Here is a 26848-nt window from a genome sequence, read left to right as displayed (position 1 = left end):
TATATCATCTTGAGTAGTGCATGTAGCAGGACCTAGAAATGAATGCGGGTTCTATGTTGCATACCACATGATCCGCGTTGCTGCAAATTTCAAAAAATTTAAAGGAGCAAAAGTAAGCCTTTGTCAAATATATCTCTGACCATTTGCTGCATCAACATATATATATATATTTGTCGTACAAGCACTCATCATTTGACTGTCACTTTTTGTTAGGACGTGCGGGGTCATCCGGACAAGCAATTGGACAACAAGCAGCTCTTGGCTATTAGAGAAAAGCTTGCCTCCTTCTTGCTTGTAGATGTCATAAGTGACAAAGGTGACTTGCACTGTCGCAGCTGAACTGATTTCTTTCATGGACGTACTCTTGATTCATGTGATTATTGTATATGTGTACTATTAATTTGTAGTGCAGAGATACAATATATAGTTTGTCATGTACAATTGGTGGTTGTTTCTTCTGTAAGCTTTGTGAGATATCAATTGAGTTCTATTCTGCGTGTTTGCTGGATCAACAAGAAGGCTGCCAAATCCTAGTTGTGCTCTAGGATGCAGCCAGGAAGCAAATATGAGCTTGCAGGGATCAGGTTCTAAGGTGACGGCAACAACCAAACCCGTCACTTCTTTATACTCACCAGCTGACGGCGCAGTAAAGCACAAATCGTCACTTATCTAGAATCATAGGTGACGGATGTCGTGAGCTAACCGTCACATGTATTGGACAAAGGTGACGGTCGTAGACCTCATACGGGGGGCCTGGTCACCGAAAAAGGTGACGGTGCTAAACTGAAGCCCGTCACCTTCTACATACTGATAAGTGAAGGGTTTTGTTAGAGGCCCATCACCTGTAGTAGACAAAGGTGACGGTCGAAGACCTCACACGGGGGGCCTAGTCACCAAGAAAGGTGACGGTTGTCTACTGATGTCCGTCACTTTTTTGCCACATAGGTGACGGGCAAATACCCGTCACCCTTCTGTTCTAAACAGCGACGATGTAGGAGTGACGGGCGCGATGCCCGTCACCATAGGGAGATGATGCCTGTCACTATAGGCATTTTCCTACATAGTGAATGTGAAACAAGTATTCATGCAATGACAACATATGATTTCTATTCATGGCTTGACATATTTGAAGAATATTTGAGATATAAAATTGTTAAAAGTATTGTTGCAAGGCTTTATGGAGTTAAGCAAAAAGAAGAGACATACACTTATGTGCGATATATTGGTCTTACATTTAGAAGCTTGCAACACTTGAAATATGGTTATCAATCATGATTAAAAAGTAAGACAAGCACATTATGAAGAAAGAAAGAAACAAGTGCTCATATGTTATTTGATGATTTCTAAATATGGCTTGTCAAAGTGAAGTATGCTTTGTCTAAAGAATCAAAAGTTCATGATTATAAAGCAAGACAAAGAAATGAAGATATAAGAATGAAATATGGAATTCATTGTTGATGTGCAAAGTTTAGCTCAACATGGCAAGGGTAAGTGATGAAGAAACCAACCGAGATGACTAGTGCGAGGGACTAAGCAAGCTTTGGTGAAGCAACGGCTTACCATGTGTGCAAGTGCTAAGGTGAAGTGCTAGTATCCGTGGGGTGTTTGAAGTATCATATCCAAGCCTTGATTGAGAGAAGCAATGCAATGCATCAAATATTTTATTGGAGTGACTTGAGTATTCAAGAACAATTTTGCAAAATGATTTGGAGCTCTAAGTCTCTAGCTCTAGTTCTGTGTGTAACCAGTCTAACTGGTTGGTTGTTCTGATTCAGCAGTCTAAATGTTAGACTGGTCTGACCGGTCGGTGTGCTGACAGTGTGCTTTAGTGTTTTAAATTGCAAAATTTGTTGAAACGTCTATTCACCCCCCCCCCCCTTCAGGCGACATCTGAGGTCCTTTCAGGCATGGCGCTGGCATGGCCCAGGCCGGCGGAACAGCGGCAAAGGGTTCCTGCAAAAGAACGTGTTGGGCATCGGTGGTCGAGGCGGTGTTCGTGCCCACATGTAGGTTCCCAGTATCCTAGGTCTGCATGCGGCCGTGGGGCGCGCGGGGACACCGGCGTTTCGGGATGAGGTTCGGCAAAAGGGGGGAAACTGTGGGCGGCGTGTCTGGGCGTACCAGCGTGCTTGAGGGAGAAGGGCGTGGTGCGGTGTCGTGTCGAGGCCGGCGGGTCGAGGCTGTGTCGTGGCGCGCAGCTCCGATGATTGGGTCGTACGGGGCACCGGTGTGAGGTTCCTCCGGCGGCGTTGTCCTCCTCTGTACGCTCGAAACAGTGGCAGGGTCCTCCTCTTATGGCGACGCAGGGTCCTCCTCCTCTGCTCTTCTTCTCTCCCGGCTCTGAATGCTCCTTCTCTTCTTCTCCTTCCTCCTCCTCCCTATCTTCCCCTGCTCTTTTCTCCTCATCTATTCCTCGGTGGCGGCGGTGGAAAGGAAAAGCACTAGGGCGGCTAGGGTTTGGCGGCGCTCGATTGCGGTTCTTATACGGGCGCTCTAGGGCTAGCCTGGGGCACCGACGTCGAGGATTGACGGTCCAGCACGGGGGACGCGTGGTGTCAATCCAACCGCTCCACACGGTGTTCTAGGGTTCGGGGGTGCGCCGCGCGGGGTGGTTTTGCTTCCTTGTCACGGAGCGGGGGCGACGCGCGCGTGGGAGCAGGTGGAGGCGCGATGCAGCGATTGCAGCTGACGCGAGTGGCGGAGGCCAGCGGAAAAGCAAAGGCGCGGGGCAAGGCGTCGGGGGGGGAGGGAAAGGATTACAAGGTGCCTGATGTGTGGGGTCCGCTCGTCAGCGGCTCAGGGTGAGGTAAGGGGAGCGGTGGCTCGTTTGGGCCGACTGGGCCGAGATGGCGCACGCGCGGGTTCTGGGCCGACAGTGGTGGCGCGTGAAGCGGGGCCAGACTGGGCTTCGTGGGCTGGGTCTGTGCCGGCCGGCAGGGGAGATAGATCTGGTGCTGGGCTGGGTTTGTTCCAAGGTTTAGGCCCAAGCTAGAGTTAACATTTGCAAATAATTTGAATTGCCCAATTCAAATTATTTGCCACTCAATTCAACCAAAAATTCAATCAAACCAAATTTGAAACAAAGTAAATTCAAAAAGATTCAAATAACACCAAATCGCCACACTAACAAGTATATCAACCTTATATTTGACTTGTTTTAATTTATTAGGATTTGTGATAGAAGAGAATTAAATCCTTACATTATTTCTATCTATTTTCACTTGCAATGAAAATTTTTTGAAAATTTCACATTTTTGCTATATAACATTCCTTGAAAATTACGGGATGTTACATTGTGGGTCTCTCGCACGGTGGTGGCCGGTGGTGGAGTCGGCAATGAGGCCCAGGTAAGCCCCGCCGCCACTATGATCCCCTAGGGTTAGGGTTTACTTTTCTTTTCGATTTCGATATGTCTTTGCATCTTCCGATTCGCATCGAAATGATGCTCTTTTTCGAATCCTCCATGCCTACTAGAGTTTGGAGTTCGTTTTTTTTATCCGAGATCGATGTGACTCTCTCTTTGTCTCTGTTTCCTTGATTCATGACCGAATCTTCTTTCCCCAACCCGATCTACTCACTAGATTGGCGTCTGATACCAATGTTAGAACGGTTGGATCACTAGGAAGTAGATCAGTGGGATTCTTTCATCTTTTCTTTGCAAGTTACAACAAGAGGTCCTAGATCTAAAAGAGAGCAGAGAGGGGCAAGAAAACACAGAGAGGGTGAAGGGATAGAGACCCTCGCTGCCGGTGGAACCCGCGCTACCGCGGGCCATCACTAGTTCATTGATGAAGGTCTGCGCACGGGCAGCGGCGGTCGGTGTAGGGCGACGACGGCGTGGCGCAGTGGCTATAGCAGTCCTTCCTGTCACTAGCTACCGAGGCGTCGGGCATGGCGGCGGCAGTTCTTCCCGTCACTGGTTGCGCCCCCTTGGGATCAGCTTAGGGTTTGTCGGTGGGAGTACGGCTCGCAGTGAACCTCCTACTGCGAGCCTCCGGCCCCTACCTCTTTATATGGAGCAGTGTGATGGGGGCCACCCACCATAGTGGGTTGGACGCCCCCGATCAGGGCACAGATCAAGTGCCTAATGTGTTGTTTGGCCCATTAGTGAGGAGATCAACCTAACACAGTGTCTGTGACCCTGCGGCCATTGACACCCCAGCCACAGTAACTGCGATCACCGAGAAAAGCATCTGCATATCTAGGGATGGCAACGGGTCGGGTGTAGTGTCTGAGCACCCAAAACCAAAACCCGAACTTAAAACCTGAACCTGACCCGAACACCGATTCAGGTCAAAATCCATCCCTAAAACCGAAACTCGCGGATACCCGAAACCCGATTGGATACCCGAAACCCACTTTTATATGGCAACATATTAAGAGCAATAAATAATTTTTATAAACGTATACATGATATATATAATATTTATATGTATAAACAAGATGCAATAAATAGTAAATAATTTTCTAAGTCAACGTAGAATAAATTTAATAGTCTAAGTAAACAAAGTTATTACTAAATATACTATAAAACATGAGATTTTACTCCAAACGGTTATCCATTGGGTATCCACGGGTGAAAAATCAAACCCGAAACTGAACCCAAAAAATTTTGGAGCCTCGAACCCGAAAACCGTGGATGAAAAATCATACCCGAATCCGCAAAACTCGAAACCCGCAGATATCCGATCCAAACCGAACCATTGCCATCCTTATGCATATCGTCCTTGTGAGATCTGCTCAACCTCAGATTGATACCCTGCAAAGCACGAGCACCTATAAAAGCTGCTAGAGTCTTCTGCTGCTTGAAAGCTTTGACAGGAATCGAGTAGGGGCCGTGATGGAACGTGCGGTGAAGATGATAGAGTTGGACTCGGGCCAACGTGTGGGTATGACATGGCATATGGGGCAGAGACCAGCCAAGGACCCACCGATCATACCAAAAGTCAACATACTTTGAGCCGACGCCCAGATCACGCAGTGTGAGGAACGAAATTATATAGTTGGGAGAAAGCTTTTGGTTAGTTTGTGCTATTAGGTCAACAGATCTTGTCGTCCCCCTTTTGTACTAATATGGATATATGGATAGCATTTACAAGACCAAAGCAAGTTTAAGGTAGTCCGTAGGTTACATAAAACTTGTTTAAACTAATACCTTCATTTTTTTTCTTTTGACTTCTACATGTGTCTAGTGTCTTTTGACCAGGAGATAAGGATTGAGATATCTGCGGCAATGATCATCATGTGCTTTACTTTAGCTTCTATTACTGTTCTCATTATCGTGACCAATCTGTGTTTGTTAAGCAGCTTGAACTCCTCTGCAAGAAATTTTTTTGTGACCAATCTGTGTGGCCCTCACTGGCTGCAATGTAATTATGGTGCAATTCATTCCATGAGCATGGTATTCCTTTCACTATCTACCACTACTGCAAAAAAGATTTTTAGGGACGGATAAAAACGTATTTTTAGGGGCAGACGCGGTACCCGCTCCTAGTTCTCGCAGCTAAAAATGCCATTTTCAAGGCGAGTAATGCACCCGCCCCTAAAAATCGATTTCTAGGGGCGGGTCATGCCATGGCCCACCCCTACAAATCCTTGTCCAGAAAATAAAAAATGTTCAAAAAAATCGAAAATAGAAAAAGAAAAAAGAAAAAATATCCTAGCCAACCAGCCACCTGCAGTGTCAAGCTACGATTTTTTTGACGAAATATACACACTTGCATCACCTGAGATTCGAACCGCCTACTCCAGCCTCGCACGTACCTTCCTTACAACTACACTACACAATCATTTGTGACTTTATGAGGTATGTTATTCTTTCAAATTAACTTGGAAATTGATTTGTAGGGGCGGGTGACGCCATCACCCGCCCCTACAAATACATTTTTAGGGGCGAGTGACGCAATCACCCGCCTCTAAAAATATTTTTTCTATTTTATCTAAAAATTCATTTAATTATTTACATATAGCAAAACAAATTAAAAAAAATGTGAAACTTCTACAGTATGGTTATTGTGAACTATAGAAACAAAAAATATGTCAAATATATTTCAGTGTATATAAAAGTTAAAATTGTGGAAACCTCAAAGTATGACTTGAGTTATATGAGATATTATATAGTTATAGCTATTAGAGAACTAATTCTATTTTTTGGACCACTAGATGATCTTATATGAAAAAGTTATCAACTACAAATTTTTAGATCTCATCATTCTCTACAATTTTGGTATAAAACTTGACTTCATCTGAGATCATATGAAAAAAATTATGATTTTTTTTGTGTGAAACTATTTATAGGGGTGGGCCACACCATCACCCGCCCCTAAAAATGTATTTATAGGAACGGGTGAGGCCATGACCCGCCCTACAAATGCCACTATTTTTAGGGTGGTTCATGGCGTCACCCGCCCCTAGAAATGCTCTTTTTAGGGGCCCCTGAAAATGACACTCATTTTTAGGGGCGGGTCGGATGCTACAGTAACCCGTTCTATTTGTAGCAACATGTGAAATTTTGGTCCGTTCCTGAAATAAAAATCAGGGCGTTCCTACAAATTATTTTTGTAGTAGTGTACTTTGTCCTTTGATGGACCTGGATGAAGGCATTCTTTACTTATTTTCATCTGAATATTATGTTACTCCGGCAAATTGAGGTATCTTTCCCAACACATTGTTTTTTTAAAAAAATTCTGGAGGAATCGCCTCGTTCTATGCGCATTGCAACATGAAAAAGGTTTACATCGGTTGGTTAAGCAACATCGAGCACAGCTTGCTCTGTTCTTACACCATTGAGACAAACAGAAGTGGTATATGGATCAACAGCGTGATTGAAACAACAACACAGGAGAAGGTGCGACAAGTATGGCCAGGTTGACTTCTTCAACTCACGCAACGCGGATGACATTGACATCTTCATGGAGTTCTTCCGCTCCAGCTCGCGCAGCGCGGAGCACACCGGGCATGCTGGCGGTGAAGGGGCCCGCGAACAATTTGGGCCGATAGCTTCTTTGGTCAATTTGATTAGATGCCCGCACGAAAGTTGAGACATAAAAATTTAAGGAAAAATCATTTTTACCTCCCTGAACTTTATGGCGAGTTCACGTTTCGTCCTTGAAGTCGAAAACCGGATTCGTTTCCACCCTGGACAATGAAAACCGGGCGCGAGACCTCCCGGAGACCATTTTTGGGCAGTTTTGTCTGACGTGCAAATTGAGGTATCTTTCCCAACACATTGTTTTTAAAAAAAATTCTGAAGGAATCGCCTCGTTCTATGCGCATTGCAACATGACAAAGGTTTACATCGGTTGGTTAAGCAGCATCGAGCACAGCTTGCTCTGTTCTTACACCATTGAGACAAACAGAAGTGGTATATGGATCAAAAGCGTGATTGAAACAACAACACAGGAGAAGGTGCGACAAGTATGGCCAGGTTGACTTCTTCAACTCACGCAACGCGGATGACATTGACATCTTCACGGAGTTCTTCCGCTCCAGCTCGCGCAGCGCGGAGCACACCGGGCAGGATGGCGGTGAAGGGGCCCGCGAACAATTTGGGCCGATAGCTTCTTTGGTCAATTTGATTATATGCCCGCACGAAAGTTGAGACATAAAAATTTAAGGAAAAAATCATTTTTACCTCCCTGAACTTTATGGCGAGTTCACGTTTCGTCCCTGAAGTCGAAAACCGGATTCGTTTCCACCCTGGACAATGAAAACCGGGCGCGAGATCTCCCGGAGACCATTTTTGGGCGGTTTTGTCTGACGTGGCGCCAAGTCGGCATGACGACGTGTCCCACGCACAGAGGACGTGGCATTGGGCCCACCCGTCATTGAGTAGGCCTACGTGGTGGTTAAGAGATGGTGATGCCGTCCGCCTCTCCCAATCGCAGTCCATTCACCCCCCCCCCCCCTCCCCGATCCCTAACCCTAGCCCACTACGACCGAGTGAGCGGCGACGGCGGAGGCGGAGGCGCAGCTTTTGTGAGCCCGCGGCCTGCTCGAGCGGGCAAGATGTCGAGTTCGCTGAGCTCAAGCAATGCTCGCAGCTCCTGGAATGGTGATGGCTGGCGGCGGACCTCCCCCATCCCGTACCGGAGAGGCCCGTTCGACTATGAGCCTGAGGTCCTGTGCCACTACGGTACGAAGGCGGCGCTGTGGATCTCCTGGAGCGATGACAATCCTGGACGGCAGTACTTCAAGTGCTACAATGCTCGGGTAAGTACATAGAGCTTAGTGGATTTAGTGTGGATGGCACAATGTTGGCTTAGATTTCAAGGATTGATACACTTTGCAGCATGGAGGGTGAGATTTCATGGGTTGTTACGAAGCTCCTGTAGACCCGTTCGTCGTAACCTTGCTCGTGGACCTCCGCGACCTTGTTTGGGCCCTGAGGCGTGAAAGGAATGAGGTGAAGGCTGCTCTGGCTGATGCAGTGGTGAAGATGGAGCAATAGAAGAAGGAGATTGCTGGGCTGAAGCTGGCAAACGATGCCTTGAGCGCTGCCAATAATGCAAGGCCGCAGAAAGCAGGGATGATGAGGCTGTGGGTCTTGGGTTTGCTTGGCTCGTTGGTTGCTGGAGCAATGTTCATGCGCCTAGATTAGGAACTGGACCTCAGACTATGGTCTGTGCTTAATGATCTAGCTGTTTGGTTAGCTATTAGTATGTGAAGTGTGTGGTTTAATTACTGTAGTTTGTGGTATGTCAACCCTGTGGTTTAAATGTTGTTGTGTGTGGTATGTGTATGGTGTTGTATCTGTATAACTAGAAGTGAACCCAACCTTTTTTATGTATGTGCAATTTGTGGTATCTATGTTGTTATGTGCAATCGGTTGTGTGGTATGTGTAAGCTATTATAGAAACATGAAGAATGACAAACCACAATGATGTGGAATAGGTATCCATAGAACAGAAACATATAGCATGAAAAAGCACATTGAACTAATAGCCTACATGACAGTTGTAGGCACATGTTTGGCATACATGACACAAACACAAACAAGGCCCCAAGTTTGGCTTACATCACAGATAAAGACAGTAGTTTGGCATAAGTGACAGGCACAATATGACATAAGTTTGGCAAACATTACAGGCAAAGCCACAAGTTCGGCTGAGATGACTTATTAAGACACAAGTTGCATTACATCACCAGAGCTTGGCAGAATCCCATGGAGGCAGTAAGAGCATAGGCAATTTTGAAGTGGATGCATTCTGGCATTGTTGCTTCTTGACAGGTTCTTGTGCCGAGCATTGGGCTGATGCTGATCCAGCTTTGATTGAGATTGTAACACTGGAAGTTGCTGCTGAATTTGGAGTGCGTGCATGCAGGTTCACAGATGTTGTTCCAGCAGGAGTAGTTGATACTCTTGCCTTGGCCTTGGTATGCACGAGCCCTAATGTTTTTGCCTGCAAAAAGACACAAACAATTGAGATGTCACAGACATTGATAGCATGGCAGAATTCTTGACAGAACATTGTTACCTTTTTGCTAGTTCTAACTGTCCCAGTAGAGTTTTGGCTGCCAGAATGGCAGGAGAGCTTCCTTTTGTTGTTGTTGCTGCTTGGATTTGTGGACACGAGTGGGCTGTGCAAGAGGTGTAGATGGAACAGGACCAGATGGGCCTGCTGCAGATTGTACTGCAGATGGAGTAGCAGTTAGAGTAGCAGTGCCAGTCCTTTTCCCACAAGATGTCCTATTATGCCCTGCACACTTACATTTCTGGCATCTGATAACAGTTCCAACCCTTGACATCTTTGTTGCCTTTGGTTGTTCATGAGGTTCCCTTCTCCTTTCTGTCTTTGGTCTGCCAGGCATTTTGATGTAACCTGGGGCTATCAACTTGGGCCTATCAGATACTGGCCAGCTTTCCTGACCTTCAACAGGCTCCAAGCAATAAGTGTATGTCTTCCTAAACTGCTCCACTATGTAACAGTCTGCAATGAAATCTTCTAGAGATGATGTCTTGAAATAGATACTTGATATTGCATGGCAGCATGGCAACCCAGATAACTGCCAGTATCTGTAACACCCCGGTGTTAATTTTGACGCTAACATTGTGCTTAATCGCTAATCGAGGCTAATCACCGTCATTAGCGTTAACCGAGTCCGCGCGTTAAACATTGTTTAGCCGTGTTCGTCTACGTTTTTCTTCTTGATCCGAGCCTCAAATCAATTTTCGCCCAAAACGAAAGTTGTAGACCTTCTTTTTCTCTACAACTTTTATTTTGGCCAAAATTCAAGTTTCAGCACGAAATTTAAAGAAAAATCATTAATTTTTGCTTTGAATAGGACATTTTGCAAATGCACCCAAGTTTAAATTTTATCTTTCGAACCATTGTTCAAATGAAAAAGTTCCTGAAACAAAAGTTGAAGATCTCAAAATTTTGAACAACTTTTGTATTCAAAAGTTTTTCATTTGAGGCCAAGAACAAGGAGAAAAACTGAATTTACAAACTGGGAATTGAAACTTTGAGCTATTTACAGAATCGCCCTCACTTCACCTCCTCCCCTGTTCGCTGCTCAGCACGCCGCCCGTCGCCGTTTCTCGACGTCCGTGGCCACGCGTCGGCCGTCGGCGATCCTCGACTTCCGCGTGGACGCGTTCTTATCCTTTCCTGAGCCCTATCCATTTTCCCTGTTCCCTTCTTCTTCCTCGCGCCGCGAGCAGAGCCGAGCGAACCCTAGCCCCGTCACCCTTTGCTCCGGCCGTTCCTCGCCGCTCTGCTCGATTTCGCCGCGCCCAGAGCCGCACAACCTCTCCCTCCACCTCCTCCTACCCATCCCGTGCCCGTTTGACCCGCTCCCTGGCCGAATCGGCCTCTCGACCGCCGGGCGCCATTGCTGCTCCACGCCGGAGCCCCGCCCTCTCGTCGAGCTTCCCTCTCCGGCCGTCCTCCATCCAAATCGAGTCGTCGGTGAGCTTCCTTGCGACCCACTCAAGCTCTCCGAGCCTTTCCCCTTCGGTTCCGGCCATGCCGCCGCCGGTTTGACGCCGCGCCGCCGCGGGCGCTCCGTGCGCCGCCGCCGCCGCACGCCGCGTGCCGCCTCTGCGCGAGCTTGCTCGCCACCGCCGCGCGCCCTAACTCCGCCTGGGTCCCCTGGCCGCGACGCGCACCGCATCCGCCGCCAGCCGGCCATGGCCGGGCCGGAACACTGCGCCGCCGCAAGCCCCGCCATGCGCCGCCGCGGCCGCCTCGCGAGCCCCCTCCCTGCGCCACCCCACGGCTGCCCCCCCTGCTCCGCCCTGCGCTAGCCCCGCCGGGTGCCCTGGCTGCGGCCGGGCCAGCCCCCACCGCCGGCGAGCCGTGGGCGGGCGGCAGCGCCGCCACCGCCGCGGCCACGGCCCTGGTGCGCGGCCGAGGGAAAAACAGAGGAGCACCCCTCCCCTTTGCTCTCTCTGTTCCAATGCCATGTGGGTCCCACGGGTCAGGGATTAAAGGTGGGGTTGTTTTCTTTTTGTTGATTTCGGCTGAGAGTTTGTTAATTTGTAGAAAAAATGCAGGAAATTCCTAAAAATGCAAACTCAATTTTGTTAGGTTTCTAAAATTGAGATCTTTAGAAGAAAAATACTTGTGCTTGTGAAATGTCACTTTTGCCCTGTTGAAAATTCAGTTTGCGTTTAAGGTAGTTTAATTTGTACCACTTGTTCTGTTGTCCTAAAAATTCTGAAAAATTTGCAGTGGCTTACTCTTTGCATGTGTAATCCACTGTAAAAATTTCATGTGCTGGTGTTGTGTACTTTTGTGTAGATCTGTTTATGTTTCGTTTACCTTGCTAGGGTTGTTTCAATACTTTGTTAGCAGCAATAAATGTTAGAAAAATTTGGGTGGCATGCTTTACTGCTTTCACGCTGAGCTGGTTAAGTTTGTTGCTAGATCATGTATGCAAGTTAGGGTTTTGCTTATAATTTTGCCCTGTCTATGCTCTTTTCTTTATATAAGTGTTGTTAGTTAATTATTATTTCATGCATGTGTAACCTCAACAGAGCAAGCATCTGTCTAAATCCATGCTACCCTAAGCAAGTTTAATAGGGTTGTTTTGAAGGAAACACTTCAGGCTAAAATAAGTTGGACTTCGGATCTGCACCTAAGCACTCAAATCGATAGTTGTTACTTTCCTTGTAGTGGTTACTCAGTCGATGCATGTCAGCTCTGTCGGTTCTTTCAATTGCTTTATATCGAATTGCATCGCATCATGAGCATCCATGCACTGCAGTGGTTCTGACTCCTGCATGGCATCTTTTCATATGTGTAGACGTCACGAACGAAGCGGTTTGCGAGCTGGTTGCTGAGCCGGTCCAGGAGCCGCAAGCAGGAGAACAGCAGGAGGACGCAGTCGAGCAAGCTCCTGAAGAAATCGCTAACCCCGCTGACTTGCAAGGCAAGCCCCGGAGCATAACCATAATTTAAATTATGCATTGTTTAATTAAGTATTGTGCATTTATGTTCTAGGAGTTGAATGGAACCATAGTATGCATGTTTTCCTAGGTACCGTGGGCCTATACTAGTATACAGATGTCGGTAGAAATGCTCTGCTAAATAGGATTTCGGTAGAAGTCGAGTGATTACTGTCACTCGCGAGTTTAGGATCTTGATCCCTTAGCCTTGGCTTTGAAATGTTTTGTTGAGTAAGAGAATTGGAGACTGGGCGGAAGTGAGTTGGATTAATGGTATAGAATGGTTGAAAAGAAATCTCCGCCTGTGTCGATTGAGGACCGTTCCGTTGTTGGCAGTGATGACTGAGTTTGAACAGTACTAACCACATGCCGGAAGTAGGAGGTAGTCGAAACCGGTAAGCTAATTACCTGATTTGCAACGATACTTTGAATCGCGACCTGCTACTCTGGGAGTGGAATGATGGCGGGTGTGGGAGTGTATGTCGCCTCCTAGTTCTCTGGGAGTTCGCTGTGAGGGACCCTTCACCCGGGTTTTGGCAGGCGTGATTCAGACGTCGGGGTGATGAGGGGAACAGTTGACGTGTGTGGCCCGACGGGGTTTACGCGTGTCGTGTGAGTTAGGTCCACCTTGCAAGGTTAAATCGGATCGATTCGCCGTCTCTCTCGGTTAAGAGAACCTTGGTCACTTTGTCACATCGTAGTAAGAAGTTGAATTGAAAACGGGATGGAAAAGACTGGTTGGAAGTTACTAAAAGATAATTTGTTCCACCATGTGTTTTTTAGATGAATAGGCGAACTTAGTAATACTTGGTATACTAAATGGAGCTAAAATATTGAAAGTAAGGATTCACTTCTAGCAGCTTTTCAGCAAAAGAACTCCAGAGCCAAAAAGCTTTGCATGTCTAGATAATGGGCTAAGTATACCCATAGTCGGGTAAGCCTTGCTGAGTATTAGTATACTCAGGGTTTGGTTGTAACCCTTCTGAGCAGGTGGTATTCCGGAAGTCTTCGAGGAAATTAGTGCGTCCTGGAGTGGTCAGCCTCTTCCTCCAGGTTGGACGGTCGAGTGGGTTCCGTCTTCTCCGTGAAGTGAAGGCAGGTGAGCCTCACATCAGTGGGCAAGATGTGAAGCTCATCTTTTGCCATCGACGTTATCTACCGTACGGTATTTTGAAGTTTGTTTCAAACTGTTTGTATTTTCCGCTGCGTTTGAACTCTGTATTCGAAATGTAACTCTGACTTGTAAAACTTTATTGTAAATTATTTCGGAGACTTTTATTTAACTCTGGTTGTAAGTTAAGTTTGAAAACTTTTATTGCTTGTAATCACCTGTGCTCGTCTTTTGGTGAGAGTTCCTGTGCAATCGATCCTGGTTAAAGCAGGCAGTCTGAGAGTACTGGTAAAGTGCAGTATCGGAGGAGTAAGTTTAATGGTTATTTTAGTGCACTTGATCGGTATTATTTGGACTGTTCTGTGACAGCTGGCATCAGAGCTAATTGCACTGGGGGGTGATTACTTGAGTGCTTAACTGCAAAACTTTTGGGTTTTTCGAAAAGTTGACACTAGATGCGCTAAGGAATAGGATAGATAGTTCGTATGCCCTAATTATGTGTTATAAGTTAGGAGGCATCTAAGTATCTATTTTATTCCAGCACTTCCAGCAATTACTTCTTGTTAAACCTTACTTTTGTGCACAACTACTATTCTGTAACGACGCACCTACGCTGAGGTAAGCAAGGTGAGCATTCTGATAGTCCTTAGAATAGCCCACGTGTTTCATACGTGCGCGGGTCCCGTATGATGAGCATACGAGGAGGTGATAAGGCTCAATTCAAACGAGCCTGTCTCTATCTGCCGCCTGATATGGAGCGCGGATTTCATACCGTGTGATTGTGATCACGGTCATTTCGTAAGGCAATGTTACGAGATGTAAACCTGTCATGCGGTTGGCCATGACCGTGACCCTTGGGACACGTCTACCCTTGGATGTCCCGTAAGGCGAGTGTACGGGAAGTGAATACGTTGTTATGACGTATGCAGCGCTGCCCATTCAGCGTCAAACGTTTGGGTGCCGTCTCTATAGTGGACGGTAATGTATGGGTGAATATGTGGGAAACTGCATATGCGTTACCCGTGTGGCGTAGGACACATGGGGGCCGTTCGTGTGTGCTGGCACGAAGGGTCCAGAAATGGATATTTATATCTCTCTCTTGTTGTCTTGGTTTGTTTGCAGGAACACTAACTACGTAAGCACGTTATGAATCCTTGATCGTAGGAACGACTAGTATATATAGGGAGAGTACGTAATTGTGCCACTAGTCGTCTTCGTATACCATGATTGGTAATTGTTTGGGTGAGAAACGATAGAACGTGCATGCGTCTTGGCATAATCTTGAGTTTGATTGATTGTCATGCTTGTCGCGTCGTTTGCTAAAATGTGATGCTTTTACCTTAAGGTTCACCTAGATTTTGTGTTGTTAGTAGTGAGACCTATACAATCTGCTAGTCTGACCCTGGTTGAGAAGATCTTTCTCAGCGGCTTTGGAACATGTGAGAACCTTTCCAGTAGATCTTAGCTTGTCATTCAAGTCAACCTCCTGATTCATGTTTTGGACCAATTCCAACAAGCCACTGTTACTTTTTGTGGCAAAGCCTTGAGTCTGCCAACAAAGTCCTTCAATCCATCGATCAATGATCGGCCTATCATTGATTTCGCATTCTATATTGTTGGCTATTTTGATTCTAACACCGGAACTTTGTACATTCCATTCTTGCTCAGTAGTTTGGATAAATTAAAAAGGTTCATGACAAAATAACTTTTTGAATATAATCATTGTAACATTCTGCATCACATCATTGGTCAGTGCATTGTGTTGCATCATGATCGAGAATGCGTGGGCTGACTAACGGGTATGTGTCCGAGTACAACTTCGGGTTGTCTTCGGTTTCGTTAATCTATCTTGTTGCTGGCACTGTTGGGTTGCTACTATCGATTTCTCTTGCAATTGTGTTTAGTTACATAACCCTGATGCCGCGACGGAACCTAGGGTCTCATGTGTGCTGCAGCCACATGATTGAGCCACAAGGAGCGCGCTGGTGCCAAGGTATATGTGACATAACTCATTGCAATCCCCTTTTATGCAACCTTATTAGTGTCCTAACTTCTAATCCCTCTCAAGGGTATAGGGTTAACGAGAGGTTAGTCTCGCGCAAGAGAACGGTCCTAAGACGCGTGTTGTATTGTGTGCATCGCAAACTCATGCGTGTATGCATCATATTTTATGCACCTCCTAGATGCATAAAACATGGGCATCATCATCTTTGCACCATGGTGTATACATCATTGGGCCAGCATCATAACTAATGCATCAATTCATATGCACCATTCCATTGTGCATGGAACATTTTATCATCGTGTTGCACCCGCATTGCAATCATGCATTCCAGGAGTGCATCATTATCCGAGCCATCAAGCATTTGCACTATGGGTGAAACATTTTATCTTTATTCCTTGGTATGGTGGGCATTGTACTGGCATAAAGAAGCATGTTTTGTGTAATTCATCAGATAATATAATCCTGAGCAAGGATATTCCGAAAACACCTCCTAAACCATCCTTCCTTTTTACCTTCACTTGTTATTCATGAGCCTTGTGATGAATCTCAATGACATTTGCTCTCCTCGTGTTGCGATCTCTACGCTGCGAGAGCTTGATTACCTTGTCCCAGCATCATTCCTTGCTTTGTTTTACCTTTTCTTCTTGAACAGAAAATCTTACATCACTCAATTATCTATTCTACTCGAAGAGTCTCGCAAGAATTGAGCCTGGATGTTTCTTAAAATCCTCGTCGTCATCAGGAGGCGTCCCTGACTGCATGTAAAGAATGATCTTGTGTAATGCTAATCTCCTTTTCTCTTTTAGCGTCAAAATCGTTCCGTTGTAAATCACGTCATTGCTTTATCAGGTAAGTCTCTGGAAGGTACATCAGTTTTGTTCCAGGTGTCTGCTGGTTTCGTGTATAGCTCCCATAGGTTCCTGAATGGTTAGTGGACTTGATCTCATGTTACTGTCCAACCGGACCGAATCCCCTGTTGATCGGTAATCAGGTAATCTCATCGGTGGACGGAAGCTGTATGTGAAGCTTAAGCAAGAATCTTATTTCCTGCAGTCTATGGCAGCTAATCCCTGTTGCTTTCATGTTATGCCCGTTTTTGGATCACCTCCTTGCTATCCCTCTGTCTTATAATGCTTATACATACACGAACTATATGTGCTACAAGAAATTCTCGTTGGAAGTATGCCTGACGGCGCCGCAATGAAACCAAGAGCCTACTCTGAGCAATCAACACATGCTTGTACTACTCGACACACCCTGGTATGGAGATTGCTAATTATAATCCCTTATACCACTGTGTCGGTGTGATATCTTCTCACGGGTATTCCCTGCATCTATCATTCGCCGTTTTGCCTAGAAATCTCTATACCGGACTTAAATCTAGTGAGTCTTTCTTCCGAAGTTACCAAGGGGATTGATCTTTCAAAGAATTACTAATGGACGAAAATGCTAGAAGACTACAAGATGTGGTAGACAAAGGACCTTGGTTAATTTACCGAGATGATCAACTAGCTGGAGATAAGGTATTCTCAAAAATAGATCTACGATCTGGTTATCATCAATCAAATCGGACGGGTGGATATATCAAAAACAGCATTCTCCACTCGTTATGGTCTTTATGAGTATTTGGTCATGTCCTTTGGATTAACCAATGCTCCAGCCTACTTCATGTATCTCATGAATTCGGTGTTCATGCCAGAGCTGGATAAATTCGTCGTGGTATTCATTGATGATGTCTTAATCTATTCCAAGACAGAAGAAGAACAGGCTCAGCATCTTCATATAGTATTCCAGTGTCTTAGGGAACATCAGTTATATGCTAAACCCAGCAAGTGCGAATTTTGGCTAGAGGAAGTTCCTTTCACCTTAGTAGGAAATTCTGGTTTTGGACTACATGTGTAATCTTGAGTTCCCTAAACCACCTTGCTTAGTTTGGGCTAGAAACTCGTGTATGCATTGTTGTGTATAGCTATTTATGTGTATGAGGTTGTGTGGGTCCTCCCGAAATAGAAGTTGTCCCACTGCTAAAGATGTCTCCACTTTATTCTGTTTCTCAGGTGAATAATGGAGTATGCAGCGAGAAGTAGTAGGAAGGACCCTGGTCAGGGGCATATCAACCTTCTACCCTCCGACGTCGTGATAACCGAAGCACCAATGAGGCAATCTGAGCCTTGCCACTGTTGCAAGATGTACGACCGCCCTTGTCTACGAAGCAGCTCCAAAGAAAAGAAAAGTGAACACAGCGAAGTACTTGAAGAATATCCTAACCCTAAACCGAAAATAAATTGGAAGCAAGAAAATGCGCAGAATGTTTATTTGGAATCCTTAATGCCACCATCGCGACTTCCGATGGAACTAAAAGATCACCAGGTCGATTGTCGGACTTCCGAGCTAGGCGCAGGCAGCATAGACTTGAGTGGATGGGAAATTACATGTACAGAATTCTCTCCACGTGGTAGAAGGCAAGTTAGGAGTACTACTGATGTCGACCCAGCTATAAGAGCAAGAACTCGTTCACCTGTTCGGAGATCAATGAGGTCAAAGAAGAAATGTCGTTGCACCGGGTGTCAACCTTGTTTCAAGTGTGGTGAATACGGCCATTTTATCCGGGACTGCCGTTCATCCACTTGGAAAGAGCCACCGAATTCGGTTAACACCTCTAATAATCAGAACTGGACAAGGATACTATCCGATGTTCGTATATCTGGAGGCGACTCAAGCCATCTACTTCGGATGTTAGCTGCACAGTACGAACCACCTACACAAGGTCAGAGGTCAAATAAGCAATGCGACAGAGAAAAGTTCTGTACACAGTACTTTCGTGAAGAGATAGTTCATGCTAAATGCACTACCCCCAAGAAAAATTCCGAAGGTAAGTCAGTTGGGGAAGGTAATTTTTGGATAGTGCTAATATCCTTGGTTAACGAACATCTTCCCTCCTTATCCGTCACTTACGCGTGTGAATCTCGGGACGAGATTCCTTTAAGGGGGGAAGGCTGTAACACCCCGGTGTTAATTTTGACGCTAACATTGTGCTTAATCGCTAATCGAGGCTAATCACTGTCATTAGCGTTAACTGAGTCCGCGCGTTAAACATTGTTTAGCCGTGTTCGTCTACGTTTTTCTTCTTGATCCGAGCCTCAAATCAATTTTCGCCCAAAACGAAAGTTGTAGACCTTCTTTTTCTCTACAACTTTTATTTTGGCCAAAATTCAAGTTTCAGCACGAAATTTAAAGAAAAATCATTAATTTTTGCTTTGAATAGGACATTTTGCAAATGCACCCAAGTTTAAATTTTATCTTTCGAACCATTGTTCAAATGAAAAAGTTCCTGAAACAAAAGTTGAAGATCTCAAAATTTTGAACAACTTTTGTATTCAAAAGTTTTTCATTTGAGGCCAAGAACAAGGAGAAAAACTGAATTTACAAACTGGGAATTGAAACTTTGAGCTATTTACAGAATCGCCCTCACTTCACCTCCTCCCCTGTTCGCTGCTCAGCACGCCGCCCGTCGCCGTTTCTCGACGTCCGTGGCCACGCGTCGGCCGTCGGCGATCCTCGACTTCCGCGTGGACGCATTCTTATCCTTTCCTGAGCCCTATCCATTCTCCCCGTTCCCTTCTTCTTCCTCGCGCCGCGAGCAGAGCCGAGCGAACCCTAGCCCCGTCACCCTTTGCTCTGGCCGTTCCTCGCCGCTCTGCTCGATTTCGCCGCGCCCAGAGCCGCACAACCTCTCCCTCCACCTCCTCCTACCCATCCCGTGCCCGTTTGACCCGCTCCCTGGCCGAATCGGCCTCTCGACAGCCGGGCGCCATTGCTGCTCCACGCCGGAGCCCCGCCCTCTCGTCGAGCTTCCCTCTCCGGCCGTCCTCCGTCCAAATCGAGTCGTCGGTGAGCTTCCTTGCGACCCACTCAAGCTCTCCGAGCCTTTCCCCTTCGGTTCCGGCCATGCCGCCGCCGGTTTGACGCCGCGCCGCCGCGGGCGCTCCGTGCGCCGCCGCCGCCGCACGCCGCGTGCCGCCTCTGCGCGAGCTTGCTCGCCACCGCCGCGCGCCCTAACTCCGCCTGGGTCCCCTGGCCGCGACGCGCACCGCCTCCGCCGCCCGCCGGCCATGGCCGGGCCGGAACACTGCGCCGCCGCAAGCCCCGCCATGCGCCGCCGCGGCCGCCTCGCGAGCCCCCTCCCTGCGCCACCCCGCGGCTGCCCCCCCCTGCTCCGCCCTGCGCTAGCCCCGCCGGGTGCCTTGGCTGCGGCCGGGCCAGCCCCCACCGCCGGCGAGCCGTGGGCGGGCGGCAGCGCCGCCACCGCCGCGGCCACGGCCCTGGTGCACGGCCGGGGGAAAAACAGAGGAGCACCCCTCCCCTTTGCTCTCTCTGTTCCAATGCCATGTGGGTCCCACGGGTCAGGGATTAAAGGTGGGGTTGTTTTCTTTTTGTTGATTTCGGCTGAGAGTTTGTTAATTTGTAGAAAAATGCAGGAAATTCCTAAAAATGCAAACTCAATTTTGTTAGGTTTCTAAAATTGAGATCTTTAGAAGAAAAATACTTGTGCTTGTGAAATGTCACTTTTGCCCTGTTGAAAATTCAGTTTGCGTTTAAGGTAGTTTAATTTGTACCACTTGTTCTGTTGCCCTAAAAATTCTGAAAATTTTGCAGTGGCTTACTCCTTGCATGTGTAATCCACTGTAAAAATTTCATGTGCTGGTGTTGTGTACTTTTGTGTAGATCTGTTTATGTTTCGTTTACCTTGCTAGGGTTGTTTCAATACTTTGTTAGCAGCAATAAATGTTAGAAAAATTTGGGTGGCATGCTTTACTGCTTTCACGCTGAGCTGGTTAAGTTTGTTGCTAGATCATGTATGCAAGTTAGGGTTTTGCTTATAATTTTGCCCTGTCTATGCTCTTTTCTTTATATAAGTGTTGTTAGTTAATTATTATTTCATGCATGTGTAACCTCAACAGAGCAAGCATCTGTCTAAATCCATGCTACCCTAAGCAAGTTTAATAGGGTTGTTTTGAAGGAAACGCTTCAGGCTAAAATAAGTTGGACTTCGGATCTGCACCTAAGCACTCAAATCGATAGTTGTTACTTTCCTTGTAGTGGTTACTCAGTCGATGCATGTCATCTCTGTCGGTTCTTTCAATTGCTTTATATCGAATTGCGTCGCATCATGAGCATCCATGCAGTGCAGTGGTTCTGACTCCTGCATGGCATCTTTTCATACGTGTAGACGTCACGAACGAAGCGGTTTGCGAGCTGGTTGCTGAGCCGGTCCAGGAGCCGCAAGCAGGAGAACAGCAGGAGGACGCAGTCGAGCACGCTCCTGAAGAAATTGCTAACCCCGCTGACTTGCAAGGCAAGCCCCGGAGCATAACCATAATTTAAATTATGCATTGTTTAATTAAGTATTGTGCATTTATGTTCTAGGAGTTGAATGGAACCATAGTATGCATGTTTTCCTAGGTACCGTGGGCCTATACTAGTATACAGGTGTCGGTAGAAATGCTCTGCTAAATAGGATTTCGGTAGAAGTCGAGTGATTACTGTCACTCGCGAGTTTAGGATCTTGATCCCTTAGCCTTGGCTTTGAAATGTTTTGTTGAGTAAGAGAATTGGAGACTGGGCGGAAGTGAGTTGGATTAATGGTATAGAATGGTTGAAAAGAAATCTCCGCCTGTGTCGATTGAGGACCGTTCCGTTGTTGGCAGTGATGACTGAGTTTGAACAGTACTAACCACATGCCGGAAGTAGGAGGTAGTCGAAACCGGTAAGCTAATTACCTGATTTGCAACGATACTTTGAATCGCGACCTGCTACTCTGGGAGTGGAATGATGGCGGGTGTGGGAGTGTATGTCGCCTCCTAGTTCTCTGGGAGTTCGCTGTGAGGGACCCTTCACCCGGGTTTTGGCAGGCGTGATTCAGACGTCGGGGTGATGAGGGGAACAGTTGACGTGTGTGGCCCGACGGGGTTTACGCGTGTCGTGTGAGTTAGGTCCACCTTGCAAGGTTAAATCGGATCGATTCGCCGTCTCTCTCGGTTAAGAGAACCTTGGTCACTTTGTCACATCGTAGTAAGAAGTTGAATTGAAAACGGGATGGAAAAGACTGGTTGGAAGTTACTAAAAGATAATCTGTTCCACCATGTGTGTTTTAGATGAATAGGCGAACTTAGTAATACTTGGTATACTAAATGGAGCTAAAATATTGAAAGTAAGGATTCACTTCTAGCAGCTTTTCAGCAAAAGAACTCCAGAGCCAAAAAGCTTTGCATGTCTAGATAATGGGCTAAGTATACCCATAGTCGGGTAAGCCTTGCTGAGTATTAGTATACTCAGGGTTTGGTTGTAACCCTTCTGAGCAGGTGGTATTCCGGAAGTCTTCGAGGAAATTAGTGCGTCCTGGAGTGGTCAGCCTCTTCCTCCAGGTTGGACGGTCGAGTGGGTTCCGTCTTCTCCGTGAAGTGAAGGCAGGTGAGCCTCACATCAGTGGGCAAGATGTGAAGCTCATCTTTTGCCATCGACGTTATCTACCGTACGGTATTTTGAAGTTTGTTTCAAACTGTTTGTATTTTCCGCTGCGTTTGAACTCTGTATTCGAAATGTAACTCTGACTTGTAAAACTTTATTGTAAATTATTTCAGAGACTTTTATTTAACTCTGGTTGTAAGTTAAGTTTGAAAACTTTTGTTGCTTGTAATCACCTGTGCTCGTCTTTTGGTGAGAGTTCCTGTGCAATCGATCCTGGTTAAAGCAGGCAGTCTGAGAGTACTGGTAAAGTGCAGTATCGGAGGAGTAAGTTTAATGGTTATTTTAGTGCACTTGATCGGTATTATTTGGACTGTTCTGTGACAGTATCTGCAAGAGCATGTCTTCTCTTACAGGTCCACTGTGAACCTGTGTTCCCAATGCTTGACCTCAAACTTATCTGCACCATTACTAATTGCATGGCAGTATCCTGATATTTTTATGTAAGTGTTCAATTTTTTGAGGATGTTTGGGCAGATTCTTTCCATCCACCTTTCAGATTTTGCCTTTTGTTTCTGGATCCTAACCATTACTTCCCTTCTAATGGCCTCTAACATGGTGATGATAGGAAAGAATCTAGCCTCAACTATCCACTTGTTGAATGATTCACATAAATTATTGTCTACTGAGTCACAGTTAGAGCCTAACCTGAACCATGCCCTGCTCCAGTGCTGTGGATGGTTTCTCATGATGGCTTGTGCTCCTACAGGGGTGTGCTGTGCTAACCTAGCTCTTGCAAGATTGAACAACATGTTGCATGGAGCCTTTGCACATGCCCAGAAGGGTTTCTGCCACTCTTTTTTGTGGAAGTCTTTCTTCCAATTGGCATATATATGCCTAGCACAATATATATGCTCAGCTTTTGGTGCCCACTTTTCAACAGCATTTAAAATTCCCTGCAGGAAAACATAAAGTGAGAATAATGATGAATGTTTGGAACTGAAACATAGGCATATGTGGAGGACAGACCTTCTGCTGGTCTGAAATGAAGACACAATCTTTGCCATCTCCAACTTGTATGTCCCTAAACAACAGGTCACAAAACCAATCCTTGTTCATGTTATTCTCTTTGTCTACAACATCCCATGCAATGGGATACATCTGACTGTTTGCATCCCTTCCTACATCTTGTAGAAGTTCTCCATTCGTAGCACCTTTGAAAAAGCAACCATCAAGACCAACCACCTTTCTACATCCCGCCATGAACCCTCTCTTGCATGCATCAAGGCAGATGTACATTCTCCAAAAAATGGGTGGTTCAACATCAGGCAGTTTGTTTATGACAATTGGTAGTCATATAGTTCTCATATTGCCCTTTCCTGACAGCATAAGCCTTGTGCATCACTAATGCTTTAGCTCTCTTCAATTTGGAAATGGAGACATCTGCAAACATTTCCTCCTACACTATGTTCTTCATCTAGGAAAATTCCAGCTGGGATTAGCCATTATGAACTTCTCATATTTGGCAGCTATCCTATTAGCAGTTACATGTTTATTGTCCCTTTTGGGTGGACATGTATGCTCATTTACAAATGTTACTATCTGCCAGCTGTCTGTTCTGGAGTTCTTTGAACACAAACATACCCAAGGACAGTGTTTCCAGTCACATGCTGCCCTAACTCTTGTTGGCTCATCCTTGACATACTTCACTACCTTTCTTTCATTCAAACAGTACTGTATAATAGCCTCCTTGAATTCCTTCTTCCCACTAAACTTCATGTCCAGCTCAAACTTGGGTACTTCATCACTGCAACTGAACCTCTTATAGTGTTGTTTCTTCCTCCTTAGCTCTCCATCACTGCCAACCTGTTCCATAGAGTCCTCATCATCTGAATCAGCATATAGAGTATCACATCCTTCACTCTGTAATTTTGTCTGTGCTGCTTTTGGACCATTATCTGTTAATTCCACATCATCTAGTGAAGCAACTCCACCACTCAACTTCTTCTTAAAATTTCTGAACCTTTTCAATATTTCATGAGCTTGTTCATCTTCTTCAGATGAACAAGCATCACCAGGCACATAGTCACTGTCCTCTGAAGATGGTGAACCATCATTCTTCAAGCCTTCTTGGGCATCCCTTTTCCCACTTCTCTTGTCATGACTAAGCAAACAAATTTCATTTCCCTTCTTCACTGGACTCCTGTAAAATTCTCTAAGCATGCTGATTTCCCTCTCAATTTTTTCCCTTGGCTCAGGTCCTTTTGTCACACAGACTAAATGTTTCTTGGGCACTTCTTCATTGTTCTCAGAAGCTCCTCCTCCATTATCAGAAGCCACTTCTTCATCATCTGAACCTGCTGCGCCATCATCCATATCCACTAGCTCATCCTCAAAATCACTCACATTTGCCTCTCCTATCTCAGTTGGGGGATCCTCTACAAATACATCTGCAACTCCACCATCTGTGATGCAGTCAGCCATATATTGGCATGTCTGGTCATCAACCAAAGCACGCAGGCCATTCTCTAGTTCTTTTCCAGGAAACAACCAGTGCAACAAAGTCCCTTCTTTAACTACATAGTGGTCACGCAGGTGCCCAACCAGTTCAGGTAGAGAAATCTTATCTCTATCTATGTCGGACATTGCCTCCTTGCCTCCACAGTAATGCAGTTTTTTGCCATCATTCAAAAATTCACCCCCAAGATGAAACCTAACTGCTAGTGTGTCTAGAGGATCCATCCCTACTTAGATCTTGCAGCCTACATGCAAAAAAAAACATGTCGAATGCTACTACTCAGACCAAATCTGGCAATTAGGAGTAAACAAAGACTGCGTAGAATATACAAATCAACCATCAACGACTAAACAATTCCACTACGACTAAATTAATCGAAAGACACAACTAATCAAGGAATCATCCACACGGCAATAACAGACACAACGAATCAACCAAACTAAATTAATCGAATGCTAACTCACCATGGCGGACACCTTGTGCTGCCCAATACACCCTGGCGGAGGATCCTCACAGGAAAGCCTCAGCGAAAACTCGAGCAGGCCACGGGCTCGCAATAGCTTCGCCGCCGCCAGTCAATTGGCCGGAGTCGGCTAGGGTTAGCGAACGGGGAGGGGGGAATGGACTGCGATTGGGAGAGGCCGACGGCGTCTACTTCTCTAAACCGCCACACAGACCTGCTCAATGACTGGTGGGCCCGATGCCACGTCCTCAGCGCGCGGGACATGTCGTCATGCCGACCTGGCGCCACGTCGGACGAAACTGCCCAAAAATGGACTCCGGGAGGTCTCGCGCCTGGTTTTCATACTCCAGGGTGGAAACGAATCCGGTTTTCGACTTCAGGGAGGAAACGTGAACTCGCCGTAAAGTTCAGGGAGGTAAAAAGGACTTTTTTCAAAATATAAACGAGAAATTCTAACGTGCTATTGGTCGCGCGCGGATGGTTGAGTGCGCGACCTGCGCGCAAGCGCGGCCTGGCCCGCCTAACATGCTTTGTTTTTATTACATGTGTTGGACCACGTCATATGGGTTGCTTTTGCTAATGCATGCCATGGCCCATGGGCCGCAACCTGAGAAGGTCAAGTTCTGGCACAACACGATCACATGTATTGAATATTTGGGCCAAGAGAGAGTCTGCCAAGAAAATATAGACAACATGTGAGGCTTTTTAACTAACGAACGATGGGTTAAAATGATAATATTATAGGAATATATTGTATATTCTAGCATATAAGAGTACTTTTTACTAACCATCTACTAATATTCTTGCGATAAATACAATAAAATAAGCTCCAAATACACGTGTTTGAACGTTACTTTTAAAAAAAATATAACTTGATATGGAAGTTTTTAAATATGATGGTACATAGGATATAAAAGCATAAATTGATATATGGTATCTATAAAAGTCAAGACATAATCTCTACGTAAGTTGTGACTTGACATACACATAAGTTGACACGTAACTTGTGCATAAATTGCCCAAATATTATTACATATAAGTTAAGAAAACTGCTATTTTGTGAGCTGACTCTTTAAAAAGTACTACACCTAACCTAGGTAACTTATACGGTGCCAAAACACATAAGTTTGTACACTGTCTCTGCACAAGTTGATACACATAATTTGACATCTAACATATACATAAATTGTTACATGATCTATATAAGTTGTTACAATATAACACACAACTTGATAGTACAAATAAAATAGCCTCAAAATATATGTAAATTGGATCTTTGTTTCGTAGGCCTCACTCTAAGAAACACAACAATGCAACTGGAATAAAATTTGAAACCTGTATGCGAGAGATATTATCATTTAAATAGAATAGAGAAGCAAGTATAAATAAATAAGGAGTGCTGATGTCACCCACATGCTTTGCACCTCTCATCCCGTGAGTGTCCGCAAGGTTGCATCGCTTCACTGATTGGTTTGCTTATTATGCATAGCGCTTATGTAGGATTGTGAGACGGAATGGGTCGCGCCGATCTGATATAGCGCGACGGGCTGCGCCTTAACCCAGTCCCAAACATACTCATTTCACTTGATCTTGTAATGAGTTCCTGATCCACAACTTTGTTTCTTATAACAGGTACATGGTCCTTGTAACAGTTTTTTTCCTATTTAACCATTAAATCAGTTCAGGACTGCTTTTTTTTCCAAGCACAAAAAAAAAGTTCCTTAATTTTTAAAGTTGCTACTCAGTTAGCAGCAGATACCATACCCCCATCAAGTCCGGTTTGCTTGCCATGTCTTTCATCCTAAGTTTCCATACCTTTCACGGAGCAGAGCGGCTCCTAACTCTTAGGATGCGTTTGGTTCACGGGATGGATCTGTTCGGAACGGAGCCACTCC

The sequence above is a fragment of the Panicum virgatum genome, chromosome 2K (assembly GCF_016808335.1).
Source record: "Panicum virgatum strain AP13 chromosome 2K, P.virgatum_v5, whole genome shotgun sequence".
Lineage (NCBI taxonomy): Eukaryota > Viridiplantae > Streptophyta > Magnoliopsida > Poales > Poaceae > Panicum > Panicum virgatum.
The sequence above is the reverse complement of the archived record's forward strand: the minus strand, read 5'-3'. Positions refer to the sequence as shown.